The following is a 20,771-nucleotide window of genomic DNA, read 5'->3' as shown; positions in this document are numbered from 1 at the left end:
AGAGGAGAAAGCAACCATCAAAGAGGACTGAGAGGGAGCCATCAGAGAAGGAGATGGGAAACAAAGAGAGGGACAAAGCAGAAGCCAGGAGAAATGGGATTCTAGAAGGATGAAGTGATGAATGGCATTGGATAAGCCAGGGGCAGTTTAGGTCACCCTTCCTGCAGATACTGGGCTGCTGCGTGGAGGTGACCTTGTTCAGCAGTGCCCCCAGTCTCAGCCTTGCTGTTGCAGCCACCTCCCCTTCACCTGCTTACCCTGCCCATGGCCAGGTCCTGATTCTAATGCAGAGCCGAGGGGGATCTTTGCTCTTACGGTGTCTAGCTTGTTCCTTGAAGGGAAGCTGGGAATATCCATGTTCTAGCTGGTTTTCCTGAGTCACAGCTGTGTTTGAGGCAGGCACACAGGTACTACGCCATGTCCCTCTTCCAGCATACCTCTTTACCACACAGCACACACCAACCATTGAACGAAGCCCATACACAACACCCTTGGTCCACGCTGTTGAGAGCTGTCAGCTATCTGAGAACATCTCATCAAGAGATGAGAAGTGGCTCTGTACCCAGGGTTCTGAGGCTGTGGTTTTCCTACACTTTCTCTTAGGATTTCCAGTGCTGAACACCCCTGGCAATGTCCCAGGTTTCCCCAGATGGGACATGCAGCAGGGACCTCCCTCCCTCCCTCATAACACACACACATCTCTGATTTCAAAGAAAAATCTCACTGCAATTGTGAGTTTTGTTTGACCCTATGATGCTTGACTGAATGAGATCATGATCATGTACAGAGTCATACATGGAGGATATGTGTTCATGCAGAAGAAATGGACTAGACCTCACGTCTGGCATAGAAACTTTATTCTGGGAAATTTTTATCAATCTATTTTCATTTCAGGTCCATTTTCGCTGATTGGGTTCTAATGAAACAGGATGGTGGCCCTTTTTAAAAGGTAGCAGGAGAAAGGAAAGCAATTTTAAAGGATTTGGTTAATCATTTCTTCATCAAATATTTATTGCATGTTTATTAATCACTTGCCTTGTGCTGGGGAAGGGTCATTTATGTTACAATAAGGCAACTGGCTTTGGGCTATACAAAAATGAGACCATTCCTGCCCCTGAGATGCTAATATCTAAGCCACAGAGATAAAAACTATATGTGAAATTTGGGTAGAATTACACAAGAGCTATATGATGATATGCAACCTTTCTTTGGATACTGAAGAAAAATAGAATGGAGAAAGCATGTAGTGTAATTGTTAAAAGTCCCAGCTTTGAAGTTAGCGGTCAAGTGCCAGACCTGCTATTAGTAGCTGGTGACCTTGAACAAAGTATTTAATCTCTGTAAGCCTCAATTCTCTCATCTGTGAAGTGGGAACAACAGCAGCACTTATTTCAGAGTTCTTCTGAGGACTATAGGGTTTAAGGGATGCAAAGTACTTAGCTAGTTCCTTATGCACATAAAATACTCTTTAAATGGTAAGAAGGAAGGCTTGAGAATTATTAAAGTGAAAGTGTTAGTTGCTCAGCTGTGTCCCACTCTTTGCAACCCCAGGGAGTGTAGCCCATCAGGCTCCTCTGTCCATGGAATTCTCTAGGCAAGAATACTAAAGTGGATAGCCATTTCCTTCTCCAGGGGATCTTCCTGACCCAGGGATTGAACCCAGATCTTCTGCATCACAGGCAAATTCATTAGAGCATTTGAAAATCTGTTTTAAAGTTAAAGCTTTAATTGAGAAACAATATTTCTTTCTTCCCACCTGGTTTCCAGATTTTGGCCATGAGAGTATAAGGATGGAACATTAGGAACAAAGAAGTGCTTGCCTGGAGGGACGAGGAGGGAGCAGCTACATGTGAAAACTGAACATGTTCCTTTCCATGGACATCACAGAGTGAGTGCCTGGCTCGCAGAAAGCCATCTTGCTCTCACTTTTAAGCTCATTTGATTCATCTAAGATACAAGTGCATCCTGGGGTTATATTTGTGCCAAACAGGGGCAGGGGACAGGTGAGTAGGGAAGGAAACAGGAGTCTGTTTGGAAATAGCTCCCATGGGTCTAGGTCAGTCCCAGGGTACCCTAAAGTCAACTAGGGGCCCTGCAAGAGGCTGCCGAAATTAAAAAGGCCACCTCAGCTCAAAAGATGATCCCCATAACCTTGAAGACAACTGTCTTAAAAGAGCTGAAACTTCATTAGAGCAGAGAAGACTGAAGGAGACCTAGGCTTAGGTACTTTCTAGAAGTCTCCTTGATGTCACTTGTCAGGTGATCACTGGCCAACAGCCAACCACATGCTGCTCTGTGGTGGAAAGAATGCCTGGGCCAGGTCCTGTCTTGCAAACTTGGGTGAGTCACCTAACTTCTCTGACTGTGAACTTCTCACTGGCCACACAGAAACAATATGATCCCTGGGGCTGCAAACTTTTGGGGCTATTCTACCACACAGATTAAAACAACCTGTGAAAACATGTCAAAAACCACCCAGTCCTGGCTCTGACTGCCCCTTAGAATTGGAGCCTGGCCTCTTCTCTGCCCTCAGTTTCCTCATCTGCAAAGCATGGACTAGAATCACACAGTCTGTTCCAAACTCATTCAGCAGAAGGTTACCTGGAAATCACAGTAGTCTCTGCAGCTGACCATGCATCTCATCACATGAACCGTAACTTAGCATTTTCTGGGGCTCCAAAATCACTGCTGATGGTGACTCCAGCCAGGAAATTAAAAGATGCTTGCACCTTGGAAGGAAAGTTATGACAAACCTAGACAGTGTGTTAAAAAGCTGAGACATCACTTTGCCGACAAAAGTCTGTATAGTCAAAGCTATAGTAGTCATGTACAGATGTGAGAGTTGGACCATTAAGAAGGCTGAGCACCAAAGAATTGATGCTTTCAAGCCGTGGTGCTGCAAAAGATTCTTGAGAGTCATTTGGACTGCAAGGAGATAAAACCAGTCAATCCCAAAGGAAATCAACCTTGACTATTCATTGGAAGGACTGATGCTAAAGCTGAAGCTCCAATACCTTGGCCACCTGATGCAAAGAGCCGACTCATGGGGAAAAAACCCTGATGCTGGGAAAGACTGAGGGCAGGAAGAAAAGGGAGTGACAGAGGATGAGATGGTTGGATGGCATCACTGACTCAATGAACGTGAGTTTTGAGCAAACTCCAGGAGATAGTGAAGGACAGGGAAGCCTGGCATGCTGCAGTCCATGGGGTTGCAAAGAGTTGGACATGACTGAACAATTCACTACTCATCCACTCATGTCATCCACAAAGCTTCACTGAGGGCCTGCTATGTGTAGGGACTGTCCTGGGTGCTGGGCATATAGCTGTGGATGAAACAAACCAAATCCACCACCTCACAGAGCTCAAGTTCTACTGGGGACACAACCCTCAACAAATAAGTCACATGATACTTCTGAGGGTGTGCTCCAAAGAAGAATAAAGAAGGGCGGGAAATAGAAAGTAACGGTGAAAAGGAAATGCTATTTTAGACAGAGTGCTGTGGACAGGCCTTTTGATAAGGTGACATTTGAACAGAAACCTGAAGACGTGGGAAAGGAGGCCATTCCATTACCCACAGAAAGTGTCTTCCTGGCAGAAATCAAAGGATGAGGGCCCGAGGCATAAAGACACTCCATGATGCAATCTATTCAGCACAAAGGGTCACACTGGGGTAGCCGCTTGCCTCTTTCCACTATCCCCTCAGGAAACTAGCAGGATTTCACTCTCTCATAACCATGCTGTCAGGAGAACAGAGCAAACCCCCAAAATTCTGGGGCAAAAAGGAGAGATGAATTTCCAATTAGGAACTCAGATAAGACTCTCAGAGAAAAACTAAATAGCAGCAGCAGAGGTGGGAGCAGTTACACAGTGTAACACATGCTACTTAATGACATTAAATAACGTCATCTTCACACCAACCCTATGAGGCAATCAGCCTCATTATCCTGTTTCACTGCAGAAGAGGACCTAAAGCACAGAGATCTGGGCTAAGATCATACGGCGAGGAAGGAGGGAGCCTGGATTCTCACCAAGGCAGCTGGGCTTCAGACCTGCTGCTTCACAAGAGGACGGGGCGCTCGTGAATGTATGTTCTTGTGGATTCAATTCCATCATCATTTTATTTTTTGAAAAATGCTTAGTTATACATTGAACTCCAAGGTACAGTACATACAGTTTCCTTTAAATATCCTAATGACGTTTGTGAATGAATGTCAGGTCAGAGGTTAAAAAAAATAAAAACTTGAAGCCTGGTTCTGCCACTCACATTCCCCATGTGTTCCTGGCATGCTCCTAGTTCATAAGCCTCAGTTTCCTGATTTGTAAAATGAGGAGAATATCAAGCATGATTGCTCTGAAGCTTCATGGTCATATTGCAAGTAACTCTGTAAGAATTTGCTTCTTCCTCCCATAGCTACTGAATGCATGGAGAACATGCTGCTAATTTACAGCTGATGGTAGAATGTTTTTTTGGTATATCTGGAACCTAGCCTCTGAAACAGATGGAGAAATGTACACTTCTGGAGGGCTGAAGGGTTCAGAGTAATTGCTAAGCAATTTCAACCCCTCTCAGTGGGGCTGCCATCAACTCAGCTGTGTGTCACTGGGCAAATGACTTGCACTTTTCTGGGCTTCAAGTTTTCTCTGAAAAATGAGGGCATATATTTCTAAAAAGGCCTTTTTGTTTCTTTTTATTTTTTCATTCTTGGTTCCCTGAGGGCTCCTCAGAATTCCTGAGTGTAGTTTCAAAAAAGCTCTTCAACTGATTCTGACGCAATTCTCTCTCTACAACTCATGTACATGCACACACACATTCTCTCTCTTTCTTTCCCTCCCTCCCTCCCTCTCCCTCTCTCCCTCTCCCTCTCTCCCACTCTCTCTCATTATGCCCTGGTAGAGAAAACCTCTGAGATATTGTACGTTCCTAAATGGTCACAGTGCTCATTCCCTGAAGATAATATTAGCATCAGCCAGGAAATAGGACTTCTCTGGTGCCTCAGATGGTAAAGAAATCGCCTGCAATGAAGGAAACATGGGTTCAACTTCACAGGGTGGGAAGGTCCTCTGGAGAAAGGAATGGCTACCCACTCCTGTAGTCGTGACTGGGAAATTCCATGGACAGAGGACCCTGGCAGGCTACAGTCCATGAGGTCGCAGAGTCAAACACAAATGAGCAACTAACACTAACAGATAGGAAAAAGGTATCTGAAACTGCTCCTCACTCCTCCCTGGCATATCTTTACATGAGGCTCCCCAAGGCCTCCATCCAGATTCTAGTCTCATTCCACCTGATCTCCTGGGAAGACCACATCTTTTCCCAATGGCTTTAGGTGTCACCTGTCTCCCAGATCCCTACCTTTGGTTCAGACCCTTCCTCTGAGCTCCAGATCAGCAACCATGGCCAACATACTATCTACCCCTCATAATCTCATGGGTGCATCACACCCAAAGTGTTTAAAACAGATCCACTTTTATGGAAAACACTGCTCTTCTCACTGTCCCCAAACTCAGCAAGTGGCACAATCAGCCTCTCAAGTCCAGGAGTCACCTTTGACTTCTTTTTCCTTAGACTGTTTTCAGTCAATTGCTGTGTCTTACTGATTCCACCTCCTACATTTCTCTCATATCTATCCATTTCTTTTCATCTCCACCACCATCTCCTTTAAGTCTCCATCATCTAGCTCCTTGAAGACTCCTAGAAGCTGGGCTCCCTCTAGTTCCATTCTTGCCTTGTGTGTTCTCGCTGACATCAGAAACATCTTTAAAAATATATTGTGATCCATGGTATCTCATGACCGTCTGGAAAATCACTAAGGTGGCCAATGCATGATCCAGCTACTCCTTTATCTTGTATCATTTTTCCTTTCTCTGGGTTCCAGTCACATGGCCCTCATTTCTTCTTTCCATCACCAATCTCCTGACAGCCTCAGTATTTTCTCATGTTATTTTCTCTGTCTGATAAATTCCTGCTCCTTCAGGTTACAAGTTATGTGACAAGTTGAATTATAAGACAGTCCCCAAGATTACCACCCTACTTGAATACACATCCTGAATAACAAAATAGGTGAAAACTGTGAATATGAGGGGATGGCATTCCTGGGACTGGGATACTCAACTGTTAACTTTGAGTGAATAAACAGAAAGATTATCCTGGATTGGCCTGAATCATCAGGTCAGTCTTTAAAACAGTTTCAGTGTCAGAGAGATCCTTCTGCTGGCTTTAAAGAACTAAGTTACCATGTTGTGAGAAAGCCTTGGACGACCAGGAGTTGCGGGCAGCCCCTAAGAGCTGAGAGCAGCCTCTAATTGACAGTCAAGCAGGAAAGGGGGAACTTTAGTCTGACAACCACAAGGAAATAAATTCTGCCAATAACTATGTAAAGGACCTTGAACTGGGAAGGAATGCAGCCTGGTTGAAATCCTAATGGCAACTTTGTGGCAGCCTGATTAGAAGATCCCAGTGAGTTGTATCCAGATTTCTGGCCCACAGAGAAACTATGAGATAATAAACATGGACTGTTTTAAGCCTTTTAAGTTTGATGTAATCTCTTATGCAGCAATATAAACCTAATACAGGTTTAATATATTAGTTTAGGATTAACAGATACACACTATTTTGTATAAAATAGGTTAACAACAGTGACCTAGTGTATAGCACAAGGAACTGTATTCAATATCTTGTAAAACCTCAAATGGAAAAGAATATGGAAGAGAACATATTAAAAGAATACACACACACACACACACACACACACACATATATATATATATATACTCAGTATATATACATATATATATTTATGAATTTTCTTCCAGATTCTTTTCCATTATAGGTTATTAAGAGATATTACATAGGTTATTACAAGATATATACATATATATGTTACACATATATATGTTACACATATATATGTAACTAGATCACTTTGCTGTATACTTGAAACTAACACAATGTTGTAAATTAACTGTATGTCAGTTAATAAAACTAATACAGGTTATAACTACATTAATTCTGAAATTACATATTTCACTGTTGTCTCTAGGAAACCATACAGCTTCCTTTAGCTGTATTCCCAGAACCTTGGTATTACTAAGCACATAGTTATGGAGGATGAACATCTTGGGACCTAGACTATAAGTAACGTTCTCTCATTATTGATTACCTTGTTAAAACACTATTATAAGAAAAACTCATCTTCTTGTCACCATGAAGGTTTCAATGTGGTTTAAATTTATATATGAGAAACTTAAGCAAATACTCCTCCAGGTCACAACCAGGAAGGATCCAAAGCTGCAGAGCTGAGCAAAAATCTTCACGTTCCCTCAGAAGTTTCCTGTGCTGCAATTAAGTGAACACTGATGAAACATGCTCTTGGTTACTCTGCAGCAACCCTGGTGATCCCTATATCAAGCCTAGGAAATGCACTGCATTGGGCTACCTGAAGAAAATCCGTGTTTGGCATATCAGTCAGGATAAGCTAAGTTATGCAGTAGCAACAAATAAACCCAAATATCAATGACTTAAAATGGCAGGTAATTCTCCAAGCCAGGCTTCAATAGTACATGAACTGTGAACTTCCAGATGTTCAAGCTGGACTTAGAAAAAAGGCAGAGGAACCAGAGATCAATTTGCCAACATCCGTTGGATCACAGAAAAAGAAAGAGAGTTCCAGAAAAACATCTACTTCTGCTTTATTGATTACGCCAAACCTCTGACTATGTAGATCACAACAAACTGTGGAAAATTCTGAAAGAGACGGGAATACCAGATCACCTAACCTGCCTCCTGAGAAATCTGTGTGAAGGTCAAGAAACAACAGTTAGAACTGGACATGGAACAACAGACTGGCTCCAAATTGGGAAAGGAGTATGTCAAGGCTGTATATTGTCATCCTGCTTATTTAACTTATATACAGAGTACATCATGTGAAATGCTGAGCTGGATGAAGCATAAGATGGAATCAAGATTGCCAGGAGAAATATCAATAACCTCAGATACACAGATGACACCACCCTTATGGTAGAAAGTGAAGAGAAACTAAAGAGCCTCTTGATGAAAGTGAAAGAGAAGAGTGAAAAGCCTGGCTTAAAATTCAACATTCAGAAAACTAAGATCATGGCATCTGGTCCCATCACTTCATGGCAAATAGATGGGAAAACAAAAGAAACCATGAAAAACTTAATAATTTTTTTTGGCTCCAAAATCACTGCAGATGGTGACTGCAGCCATGAAATTAAAAGATGCTTGCTCCTTGGAAGAAAAGCTATTACCAACCTAGATAGCATATTAAAAAACAGAGACATTACTTTGCTGACAAAGGTCCATCTAGTCAAAGCTATGGTTTTTCCAGTAGTCATGTATGGATGTGAGAGTTGAACCATAAAGAAAGCTGAGCACTGAAGAATTGATGCTTTTGAACTGTGGTGTTGGAGAAGACTCTTGAGAGTCCCCTGGACTGCAAGGAGATCAAACCAGTCAATCCTAAAGGAATTCAGGCCTGAATATTCATTGGAAGGACTGATACTGACGCTGAAACTCCAATCCTTTGGCCACCTGAAGCAAAGAACTGACTCATTTGAAAATACCCTGATGCTGGGGAAGATTGAAGGCAGGAGGAGAAGGGGATGACAGAGGATGAGATGGTTGCATGGCATCACCGACTCGATGGACATGAGTTCGAGTAAACTCCGGGAGTTGGTGATGGACAGGGAGGCCTGGCATGCTGAGATTAATGGGGTCACAAAGAAATGGACATGACTGAGTGACTGAACTGACTGAAAATGGTAGTACTATGCTGTCCATATTTGAGCTACTAAGTACTTCAAATACAGCTAGTCGAGACTGAGATCTGTGGAAAATATGAACTAGGTTTGAAGACTTGAGAAGTCTGAAAACAAGAACATTAAGTATCTCTTTATCTCTTGATTATATGTTTAAATGATAATTTAGATCTACTATATTAAATAAAACATCAAAATTAACTTCGTCTGTTTTTTTACTTTTTATACACTGTTACCAAAAATTTTAGAATTATATTGCTTCTATTGGCTGGTGCTATGATAAAGTTCTATTTCCTGTTTGTATTATTGGGTTGGCCAGAAGGTCGTTCAGGTTCTGAATGACCTTTCTGGCCAAACCAATATGTGTCCATTGCAGGTTAGCTTACTGCAGTGACTCAGTGATCCATGCTGAGGGTGACTGTGCCAGAGGGAAAGCAGAGCTCAGAAGGTTTCATGAGGACACACACCACTTCTGCGTCCAGCTCACTGAACAGAAGTCATCTTCTGGACCCATCTGTCTATGAGGCCACCAGGAAGAGCAGTTGTATCTGATGAGTAGAGCTAATCAATACACACTGAGACAGAATACCTTTCCTCCATCACCTGACTATCACAGTATATCTATTGTGTAAAACAAATGTCTTACCTACTTCACAACATAACCATTCATAGTCATTCAACAAATACCTAAAGATAAATTTAACTACATCCTAGGTACTAAGCTGGGATACAGAAAAGGCTAAGACATGGTCCTTGATCTCAGGGAACTCACAATTCATCAGATCAACTAACTGCAAAATTATGCAGAGTACAATGTAATGAATATGAATAGTGGTTGGTTTCATGCCCAATGGGAGGGTAGGAGAGAAAATGTTCCCCCTGTGGACATTCCCTTCATGGAGTACTAAATCTCTTCTCAGAAGCAAGCAATGTCAGTTCTGATCTACCCAACTCTAAAAGTCCTCATCATAACATTTCTCTTTTTCTTCAAGGTGATGTATAAGATACACTGAACTTGGAGACAACTGTATCATCACAGTTACACTTTATATTATCATGAACAATCGACCTGCTGATAACTATTCACAGTTATGACCCAGTCAATAATCAATGTGTCATTATGTCCTTAATAAGCTGCAGTGACTAACAGCCATGAAACAAGCATGACCCAGAAAGGACAGGTTGAGTATCTTGTCTGCTGCCAATGAAGCAGCAATTTGACTTTGGAAATAACTTTCTAACACACTTGGAAAGGTTATGACATCCTTCCTAGGCCTATTCTAGTTATCTTTTGGTGGAATGCTGACAGAAACTAGAGGATGCAGAAACAGTGCAAAGAGTGATAGCTTACAAACTGCTTTTTTACCTAAAGGTTATGATAAAGAGTCAAAAACTGGGGCTTAAATGATCAGAAATATAACTGATAGATTATACCTCATCTCCTATCAGTTCCTCATTGGTGTAATGCTAACATAACTCCTTTGCTTACTTTATAGGGCCAAGATAGAGAGACAGACAGACAGATATAGATAGGTATGTATAGACATAAATTACACATAAAATTATATAATGTATTTGAAATCATGTTGTGTGGGGGCCATCCATGTATCACTGGCATCTGGTTCTCCTCTACTCTGGGCACATAGAAAGCTGGGCTTCCTGACCCAGTGGTTAGACTGGAGCCATAGGACACGCTCAGGCTACTGAGCTATGATCAGAAGCCTTGAAGACCGGTATGCAATTTGCCTTTCCCTTCCACAAAGGCAGGTGTCTGGATGAAGTTACTGTGATGCTGGGTCCCTGATAATTACATGGAAACGGTAACTCTTCCCCCTCTCCCTGCTATCCTGAGATCGAGAAGTAAATCCTGTTGCTTCAAGCGTTGAGTGACATATAGAAGTGATATAAAAGCTCTGCACTGAACTTCATGGGATTATAAGGAGATCTAGATGGAGAGGCGCCCACGACCACATCTTAGGATGCTCTAAAAGCTGGAGGTCAAGTGGAACAGGAGGGTGAGCAAAGTAGACTGAGAAAGGGTCAGAAAAGAAGGGAAAGTCAGGTGAGCATGAGATGCCTTCTGAGTCAAGAAAATAATGTTTGTCAAGGAAGCAACAATCTACCATATGGACAAATGCTATTGACAAAGCCAGTACGATAACAGAAATGGCATGAGTGCTGGGTGTGGCTAAAATGGATCTTAATAAAAAACAGTGTCTATGGAGGGAGGAAGCCCAGATCCAGTAGTTTGAAAAGAGGCTGGGCCCATCAACTGACAACTGGCATAAGATGATGTCTATTGTGGGAACACAGACGGACCTAGAGATTATCATACTAAGTGAAGTAAGTCAGACACAGAAAGACAAAAACCATTTGATATCACTTGTATGTAGAATCTAAAAAAAATGATGCAAATGATCTTATTTACAAAACATAAATAGACTCACAAACATAGAAAACAAATTTATGGTTACCAAAAGGGAGAGGGAGGGAAGGAGGGACATATTAGGAGTAGGGGATTAACAGATACAAACTACTATACATAAAATAGATAAGCAACAAGGACATACTCTACAGCACAGGGAATTATATTCAATAACCTATAATAGAATATAATCTGAAAAAATGTTTAACAGTCACTTTGCTGTACACCCGAAACTATCAGTACTGTATATCAACTACGTGCTATGCTTAGTCGCTCAGTTGTGTCCAACTCTTTGCAACCCCATGGACTATAGCCTGCCAGGCTCCTCTGTCCATGGGGATTCTCCAGGCAAGCATACTAGAATGGGTTGCCATGCCCTCCTCCAGGGGATCGTCCTGACCCAGGAATCAAACCAAGGTCTCCTGCATTGCAGGCGGATTCTTTACCTTCTGAGCCACCAGAGAAATCCATACCAACTATGGATTGTTGATAAAACTATCAATTTAAAAAACAGAGACAGAATCGTAGGTGAGAAAATGGAGAGAAGGACACTAGACAAATCATTGAACAAGCTTTTCCGTGGAGTGGAGGAGAGAAATGAGGTGGTCATTGGAAGAGAATATGGGGGGTGGTCAAGGGGTTTTTCTTATAAGTTACAGAAGCATGTTTATAATGATTGAGTAGAGAGCAAAAACTGATGATGTAGGAGAGAGAAGAGATGATCACAGAAGCAAAGTCCTTGAGGAGGTGAAATGGGAGGGATTCAGCACATAACTGGAGGGCTCCCAGGACAGTGGCAGCCACTTGGAGCATAGTAACAGCGGGAAGGCAGACAGTGAACATGGGGATGGGCACAGAGAAGCCTGTTCGACTGCTTCTAGTCTCTCTCAAAGTACAGACAAGATTATAAGCAGAGCCTGGGAGGGTGGGTGGGTAGGGGGACAGATAAAGAAGGTGAGAGGGCGCAGGGGTAAGAAGATGGTGGGGAATTACAGCTGGTCAACTCCTATTCAGTCTTTGGTCGGATGTCACCTTCAGTGAGCCCCCTACATCACACCCTATTTAGAAAGCATATTCCTTCACCCTCCAGCACTCTCATACTTTGTTCTACTTTTTCCTTTGCTACATCATCTTCTAACATGCCATATTATTTTTACTATGTTTATTGTTCACTGTCTCACTCATTATGTTAGGGGAAACACTGACTGAAACTGACCACCCTGGTCACGTAAGATAGCAGCCACTGAGAAAGTCCTGGTAAGGAACATGGAACTAAAAACTACCACCAACTGGAAGAATTCAGGAAAGGTCAAAAGGAGATGCCACATGTCTTACCAAGCTCCCAGAACCCTCCTCACTGGAGTCCATCTTGGCTAAGCAATGCACACGCCACCAGGAAGGACCCTGAATCAGAATGATTGGCCAGTGACAACCTAGAAACTAACCCCATCACCATAAAACCTGAGACCTCGAACCACATGGCAGAGCAGTTCTCCTGGGTTCCCTTACCCTGTTGTTCTCTGCCTGGTTGCCCCTTCCCAATCAAGTCTCTTGCTCTGGCAGCAGATGTGCCCCTCGGACAATTCATTTCTGAGTGATAGATGAGGGCCCACTCTCGTGCCTTGGAAGGGGTCCTCCCTACTTCAACAATTAAAAGGTGACCACTACAAGGATAGGGGCTCTTTGTTTGGTTCCCTGATGTATTCTGAATGCCTGGAATTATGCCAGGCATTGTCTATTTATTGAACAATTAAAATTTAAAAAATGAATGAATGAAAGGAAGAGGCCAAGAAAGGAACGATGGGAAGAAGAAATGAATATAATTGCTCATTATGGTAAGGAGGGAAGCACATCTACTAGGCTCCCTGGCATTCTTTGGTACTCTAGTCCTTGTCCGAGATGGTAGTCATAAAGGGAACAAGTCAGCATGTTTTTCTAGGAACATTCAACCTGTTCAGGTGCAGGCACAAAGAAGGTGGGATTTAATCAAAGTCAAGGCTTTGCCAGGCAAATAAGTCAAAGAAATGAAGGAATGAGAGGACTGAAGTGCTTGTAAATGAGTGGTCAGAATGATGGATCCTGGAATCGAAGTGAAGTAATGAGGGGGATGAAATGATGATCAAATGAGAGGCTGGGACAATTAATCAGCAGGCTCATCATGACAGTCAATGCCCTCTCCAGTGACAATGTGAAATATCTAAACCCATTCAAGGCAAGTTTCAGTTCCAAGTATTTAAGTATTTAAGTACTTAGAATTCTCTTTCCCTAAAGAGACTTCATTTCAAAGAGAGATTAAGGTATATCTTTGTTAAGTATATCTAGAAAAAGAAAAGAACAATTACAAACTAAATTTCAGTACTTACCTGCTAATTTCTATCTTTGTTTTCCAAACTAAATAAACCACTGTGTGATGAAAACAATCAAGACTAGGGCTTGTTCATTCCACTGGAGTTTGTACAGAGAACTGAAGGGTAAGAGATTCCTTCTGGCAGTCAGAAAAGAAGCAAGAGTGGATGCCCCAAACATAATGTACACAGTGTGATCCAGGAGTCACTGAATGAAGGATTAGATTTCAGAAGACCCACAGGCACTTATTAGAGTTTGAAAAGCTGAATCAAGGCAGCCTCAAATGAATGCCAAAGTGATTTACTGCTGTGAAATCCAAAATAATATACTGGTTAAAGCAAAGAATTGTCAGTCCGCAGATGAGGAGAGGCCCCAAGAGGAGACGGAACACATTTCTGAAACACTAATGGACACCAGGTCTCATCGTGTGTCATTTTCTTTCCTGCCTACTGGACTAAGGTCAAGGAAAACTGTGTGTAGTACACCTTCATTCTTCTGCCTGCTTCTTCTGTCTTTTCTAAAGCTCTTTTTAATTTCATCCTGTGCGGAACAAATCAGAATAGAGAATGGAGATGCACAACAAAGAACTCTATTGAGCAATAAACACCATCTTTTTGGAAAACTGTCATGATCTTGGTTGAGTTTTCAGGTGATAATGGTGCAGTAGGCTGAGTAAAACATCTAGCTTGAAAGAAATCCAGCAACAAGATGATACTACTTAAATAGAAGTATGGCTGGGGTGGATTTGGTTGTAAAGAAGCTAAGTGATATTAGTTTAGACCATTTTTGGAAAGCAAATGACTAAAAAATGCTTATCTGGCCAGAATTAGTACACTCATCAAGGCCTATGAGGACAATTATGTCTGATGAAAATTATATTCATGAGAAATTGCTGAATGAGCATAAACAACTTGAAAGTCAAGGTGAAGTGATGAGCCAGGCACTAGGCTAGGCTCTGTGGGTAAATCCATGCAGTACTCATGGGATTCCTACTCCATCTGGGGAAGCAGAGCTGCTGGAGGGGCAGTGATGCCTCCACTGCAAATTCTTTTGTCTTCACTCAAACTGCTTCCATGCCCTTCTACTTCGCTGCTCTGTCAATGCATCCTTCAAGGCCCAGGTCACTGCTTCTAACCTTCCTGAAACCTCTGGGCAGAGTCTGAAGTTCTCTTAGTGTTTCCATAGAAAACTTTCCAGGCTGTCTTCTAGTCATCTGTTTCATGCCTGTCTTCACCACATTGAGCATGACGTGGCATGCTATATTTTCCAAAGATGGCCCTGACAATAGCTTTCATCCCACATGTCTCCCAGAACCTTGCCTCTCTTCATCAAGAGGTAGAGCCTACGTACCTTCCCTTTGTTCCTGTCTCTGCCAATAGAGCACAGCAGAAGAAACATTTCTGTGTCTAGGTCATAAAAATGCACATCTGTTGATGGGTTTTAGAAGAAGTGGTATATATATATACCTATATATATATATACACACATATATATACAATGAAGTATTACTCAGCCATAAACAAGAATGCGTTTGAACAAACTCTGGGAAATAATGAAGGACAGGGAAGACTGGAGTGCTGCAGTCCATGGGGTCACAAAGAGCTGGACATGACTGAGCGACTGAACAACAAAACAGGAATGAAATATTACCAAGTGCAGCAAGATAAATGGACCTACAGAATATCATACTAAGTGAAGTAAGCCAGGCAGAGAAAGGTATTATATGATATTATGTCATATATGCTATGTATTATATATCATATATGCTATGTATTATATATTATATTGTACCACTCATATGTGGAATCTAAAAAATAATACAAATGAATCTATACATATACAAAACAGAAACAGACTCACAGTCACAGAAAATAAATGTATGGCTACCAAAGGAGAAAGAGAGGAGTGGGTTAGTCGCTCAGTCATGTCCGACTCTGCAATCCCTTAGACTGTAGCTGGCCAGGGTCCTTTGACCATGGAATTCTCCAGGCAAGAATACTGGAGTTAGTTGCCATTGTCTTCTCCACGGGATATTCCTGACCCAAGAATCAAACTGGGGTCTCCTGCATTGCAGGCAGATTCTTTACCATCTGAGCCACCAGGGACGCTCCCAAAGGGGAAAGAGAGAAGGGATATGGATAAATAGGAGAAGGCAATTAACAAACTATTGATACTATAAATAAAACTGATAAGCAAAAAGGACCTACTATATAGCACACGGAACTATATTCAATATCTTGCAATAACCTATAATGGAAAAGAATGAAAAATATATAACTGAATCACTTTGCCATATACTTGAAACTAACACAGTATCAACTATATTTTAATTTTTAAAAAATGCACTTCTGCCTCATTTTCTTGGAACCCAGGCACCATGTCATGAGGAGGCCCGTGGCAGGGGAGTCTCAGAGAAGCTTGTGTAGAGAATCAAATGGAAAGAAATGAAGCCTGAAGCCTGCAGGCCTAGCTGAGCTCTTAGCTGAGAGCTGCCTTGAAAGGGGATCCACCAGCTTCCTGGGAGCACGACCCAGGGAGCAGAAAAGAGCCAGTCCTGCAAAGCGCTGCTCAACTGTAGACTTGACAGTAAAATAAACAACTGCTGTTTTAAGCCACAAGTCCTGGAGTTGTTACGTAACTATAGATAAAAGGAACACTTTTTCATTACTGATTCTCCACTGCCTGGTGCTATGCCTGGAATATGACATTCCCCCCATACATGTGATGACTGACACTCTAACACCATAGGAGCCGCAAGTGGCGGTGGGAACCTTCCCCTTTTACTCAGCTGTGAGAGGAGTTTTCAGCTTGTCTTTCCTTTGTCCTCTTCCTTCCTCAGGCACCACAGATACACAGATGTCTCCTTATGCAGGCTGGGGACTGCTACTGTCTGAATGTCTAATTAAAGATTCGGTCTCAATGAATTTAGCTCTGCTATGAACAAAGAACTGCCTGGGGTTAGCATCAGAAGAAAGGTGTGGGTGTGAGGGAGGTATTTCGACTATGGGCAATATATCCAGCTACAGTCACATGATGAAAGCTGTTCCATCATCACTTTGAGGGGCAGTACTCTAAGTCCCCTCTGTACAAAGGAGTTCCAGTCCAAGAGCACATTCATAAGTCCAATTTGTTGTAAGTCCAACAAAGTTAGACTCGGTACCCCACTAACACAATCGACTATTACTGTAATAGGTTTATAATACTTTTCACACAAATAATACATAAAAAACAAACACAAAATTAAAAAAAATTTTAATCTTACAGTACAGTATCTTGAAAAGTACAGTAGTATAGTACATCAGGTGGTGCTTCTAAGCAGTACCAGCCACATAACCCCTGCTTTTAGGCTTGCTTCCTGACACCCTGGGCTTGAAACAAAGATACTTTATTACTATACTGTGGCTTCCCAGGTGGCTCAGTGGTAGAGAATCCTCCTACCAATGCAGGAGATGCAGGCTCAATCCCTGGGTTGGGAAGATCCCCTGGAGGATGAAAAGGCAATCCACTCCAGTATTCTGGGCTGAAAAATCCCATGGACTGAGGAGCCTGGTAGGCTACAGTCCATGAGGTCACAAAGAGTTGGACATGACTGAGCACACACACTACTACTAAACTGTACACAGTGCTATAAAGTATACAAAAGCATAATGTGTGTATTGTACAGTAAAGTACACAAAAGTACAACCACTAGTAACTTGAAGGTTTGTATGTGGGGGACTTACTGTATTAGATTTATGACTTACAACTGTAAACCCTTTGAGTATGACAGAGAAGGAGCTGGCGTAGCCTTAAATGAAGGGCTAGGTGGTCAAACCTGGAAGGAGGTGGAGTAATGCTGTTTTTTGTCATCTTGGCATTTCCGCCCCTCTCTTTCTGAAGTCTCCTCTGCACTGCTGGGGAGAAACTGGGACTGCATTTTCCAGAATACACTTCCCTGTGGAGCTGTGGGTTAGAGTCAACAATGAGGGATACACTCAGGAAAATCAAATCTGGAAAATAGAAGAGGCTGTTTCTCCCTCCAGCTAGCCACACTTGTGTAGGTTAGAGACAGCTTCAAGTGAGTCTTTTGAGAGTCATCTTTGTCACAGTCAGACATTCTTGGGACCCCTAGTGGATTCCAGGTCAGTGCCTGGGACCACTGCTATGATGTTTCAGGAAACAATTGAAGGTGGCTTCCCTGCCCTTTTCATCAATGGTGCAAGCTTCTGTATCAAAGACTTCATGCTTTGAAGACATACAGTGGCTTATTTTCTGCATAACTCTTAATTGAAAGAGGGGCCAAACAGTTACAAGCACTAGGGAAGCCTTTCAAAGAAGAAATGTGATGTAAGTGCAGATGAAAGTGTGTCAGATCACGAAAGATGAAGCACCAAAAGAGGTGGAAGCTAAACTAATGAATGGCAAAGGGCAAGTTAGGGAGGGGTTTGGAAACAGGTCAGCAAAGTCCCAGTATTGCTCAGGCACTTGATTTGGCCCCTGCTCTGGGCCCTGGGCAAGGTCATATAGATGCAAACACTGTCATCTTCTCTGCCCCCACCCCAGCCAAATCGACCCATTTCCCTCTTCCTATAGGACATATTCCTACCACATTCAGTGGGTCCACTTATTCTTCCAACCCTCATTCCACTCCACACATGGGAAAATGCAAGCAAAAGTAACCCCAATAGTGGGAAAACTCTGGGGGGCTTTTAACAATTTGGTTTAGAAATGCATATTCCAACTTCTCTCTTAGTTCACTCATTATCTTGGAGATTTACCTTGAATTCCTGGACAAAATAGTGACTCCCTCCCAGGATTCTTATGTATTTTATTCACAGCTCTCATCACATCTGACTTATTTAATGCTTCTCTTCCCTTAATAATTAGACATGATGCTCATTCGATATTTGATGAATGAAGAATGACTCTATTTGGAAACAGGAATCATCAGACGTCATCAACTGCTCTTAAAATATGCCTAAGCCACAACAGGAAGTGAGTTAAAGCTTGGTCTTTGCCTCCAAGGGACAGTGCTGCATCATCACTTTTGCAAATGAAGTATATCAGGCTTGGTCAATAAAATTCAGCTTACAATTCACCTTTGTCAGATTTTCGACTTGTAAGGATTATGAGCAGGAGACCTCGGATTTACAGTTCTCCAGACTGCTGCAAAGCTTTGAAATCACTCCATCTCATTAATGAATAATTAACATCATATCCCTAGTGTATAATTTGTGTAATTTTCAGCAACTTAACATAACACATAGTAAGAACAACAGCAACAAAAATAACATCATTAAGAAAAGACTTTCAGTTCCTTTCAAAGCTCCAACTCTACATTGCCCACCTTTGGTATGTAAAAACAATGCGAAATGTGTTTTATATCAGACAAGTTCAATTTAGACCAGTGAGAAGATCTCTTAGATTAATTTTCTTCTCGTGGGATGGTAACAACAGTTCATAATGTGATTTCGGTTCTTCAGCTGTGTCTTATATAACGGGTAATTTTTTCCTTAACATTCTGTCTTAAGCAAAGGAATACACATGAGTCATGTAAGTATGTATTGATTTAGAATGATTCTTTGAGTAAATCAGTTCAGGATAACTGTGTACTGGTCATCTTGACCTGGCAACAGAAATGTTTTGCTTAAATTCTGTCTTCCTGAACAAGCAAAAACAGTCGAGGTAAAAATAAATAGGCCCTCCACTCTTTAAAGCAATCTCAAAAGTCAGAGTGAAAGGGAAGACTGAGACAGAAAGAGGAAGAGAGAAATAGAGAAAGAAAGAGTGAGAGCGAGGAGGAAGTCCCCATCCTCTACCATTTGGTGAAACAATCTTAAGATGGACCCGTGACAATGAAGCCCTGATTCTGATGGACTGACTTAGGGCAGTGGTGGATGACAGCAGGACTGCGTCCTGGTGATGAGGTGGGACTTACCATTGGTATTTCACCAGACCCCCACAGCTTTCCCTAGACACAGACCAGGGACTCTCAGTCTAAGAGGTGACAGGGTTGAATGTATGAGATCAGAACACAAGGTGACCTGGGGCTGAAACCACTCCCGTCTTTATCAACACCCACAACCACCACTCACTGGGCACTTTGTATGTGCTGGACTCTCTTCTAAGCAGGCTACAATATATTAGCTCATTTTATCCACATGAAGAAGCTGCGGCACAGAGTGGTTAAGATTCTCATCTGGGTATTTACTCAGTAAGTGATGAAGTAGCAAGTGGATCTAAATTCCTGTTGTCTGGCTTGAAAGGTCAAACTTAATTTACCTTATTCTCTCTTCAAAGACATAGGATCTTTATGATTCAAAAGTCTGATATTAAGAGTGCTTATATTATTTAGCCCAGGTGGATGAAAGAACAGCTGCCTTGAATTCCTTTAGCTGTTTCATAGACACTGCAACCAACTGCATAAAGTTGGATCTAAGTGTCTAACTCAGTAGCTCTCAGCCAGGGACAATTTTATACACCTATTCCTGGGAACACAGGACAATGCCTGGTGACATTTGGGTTGTCATAGCTTGGTGGGGTGGGGGTAGGAGCACTGCTGGGATCTAGTGGGTAGGGATGCTGTTAAACACCCTATAGTATACAAAACAGCCTCCTATAACAGAGAATTATCCAGCCCCAAACATCAATACTGCTGAGGTTGAGAAATCCTGGAGCTAAATTAATTGATGCTACCCAGACACAGCCATGGAAATCAACTATTTACAATCTCTTGTGACAAACTCAAAATCCCACAAGCTAAGCACTGGGCTCAGTCTTACTGTTAAAAACCAGCAAGACACCATCTCTGCCCTCAAAGTAATTACACTGGCCACATGGAATCCTTGCCTTTAAGATGGAGTATCTTAGAGGGAACACTGGACAAATTAAAGCATAGTAAGGGTCCTTGTGCACTTCCTCTCTCTTCTTCACTCCCATCAATACCATCATGAATTCCCTGACTGCTGTAATCTCAAAGTGGGCCATTTAAAGCCACAGATGATTTCCCTGGTGGCTCAGTGGTAAAGAATTCACTACCTGCTAATGCAGGACATGTGAATTTGATCCCTGGGTTGGGAAGATCCCCTGGAGAAGGAAATTGCAACCCACTCCAGTATTCTTGTCTGGGAAATCCCATGGACATAGGAGACTGGCAGGCTACAGTCCATGGGGTTACAAAGGGTCAAGAGAGGACTTACTAACTGAACAGCAACATATGATCAGTAGAGATACAGTATTACTG

At 42.2% G+C, this 20,771-nt stretch overlaps 1 protein-coding gene and 1 long non-coding RNA gene across 20 annotated transcripts in view; one reads left to right on the top strand and one right to left on the bottom strand.

The window, feature by feature from the left end:
- ANO4 (anoctamin 4) overlaps window positions 1-20,771 on the bottom strand; it is a 419,392-nt gene that overhangs the window by 149,106 nt on the left and 249,515 nt on the right. The window lies entirely within an intron of this gene.
- LOC145547000 (uncharacterized) lies at window positions 9,771-16,167 on the top strand. Its single transcript, XR_014083444.1, has 3 exons — window positions 9,771-9,959; window positions 10,275-10,311; window positions 15,922-16,167. It is a non-coding gene; the product is annotated as an uncharacterized LOC145547000 (long non-coding RNA).

The sequence above is a fragment of the Giraffa tippelskirchi genome, chromosome 4 (genome assembly GCF_054371585.1).
Source record: "Giraffa tippelskirchi isolate mGirTip1 chromosome 4, T2T-mGirTip1v1.2.pri, whole genome shotgun sequence".
In the NCBI taxonomy this organism is placed as follows: domain Eukaryota; kingdom Metazoa; phylum Chordata; class Mammalia; order Artiodactyla; family Giraffidae; genus Giraffa; species Giraffa tippelskirchi.
The sequence above is the reverse complement of the archived record's forward strand: the minus strand, read 5'-3'. Positions and strand labels throughout refer to the sequence as shown.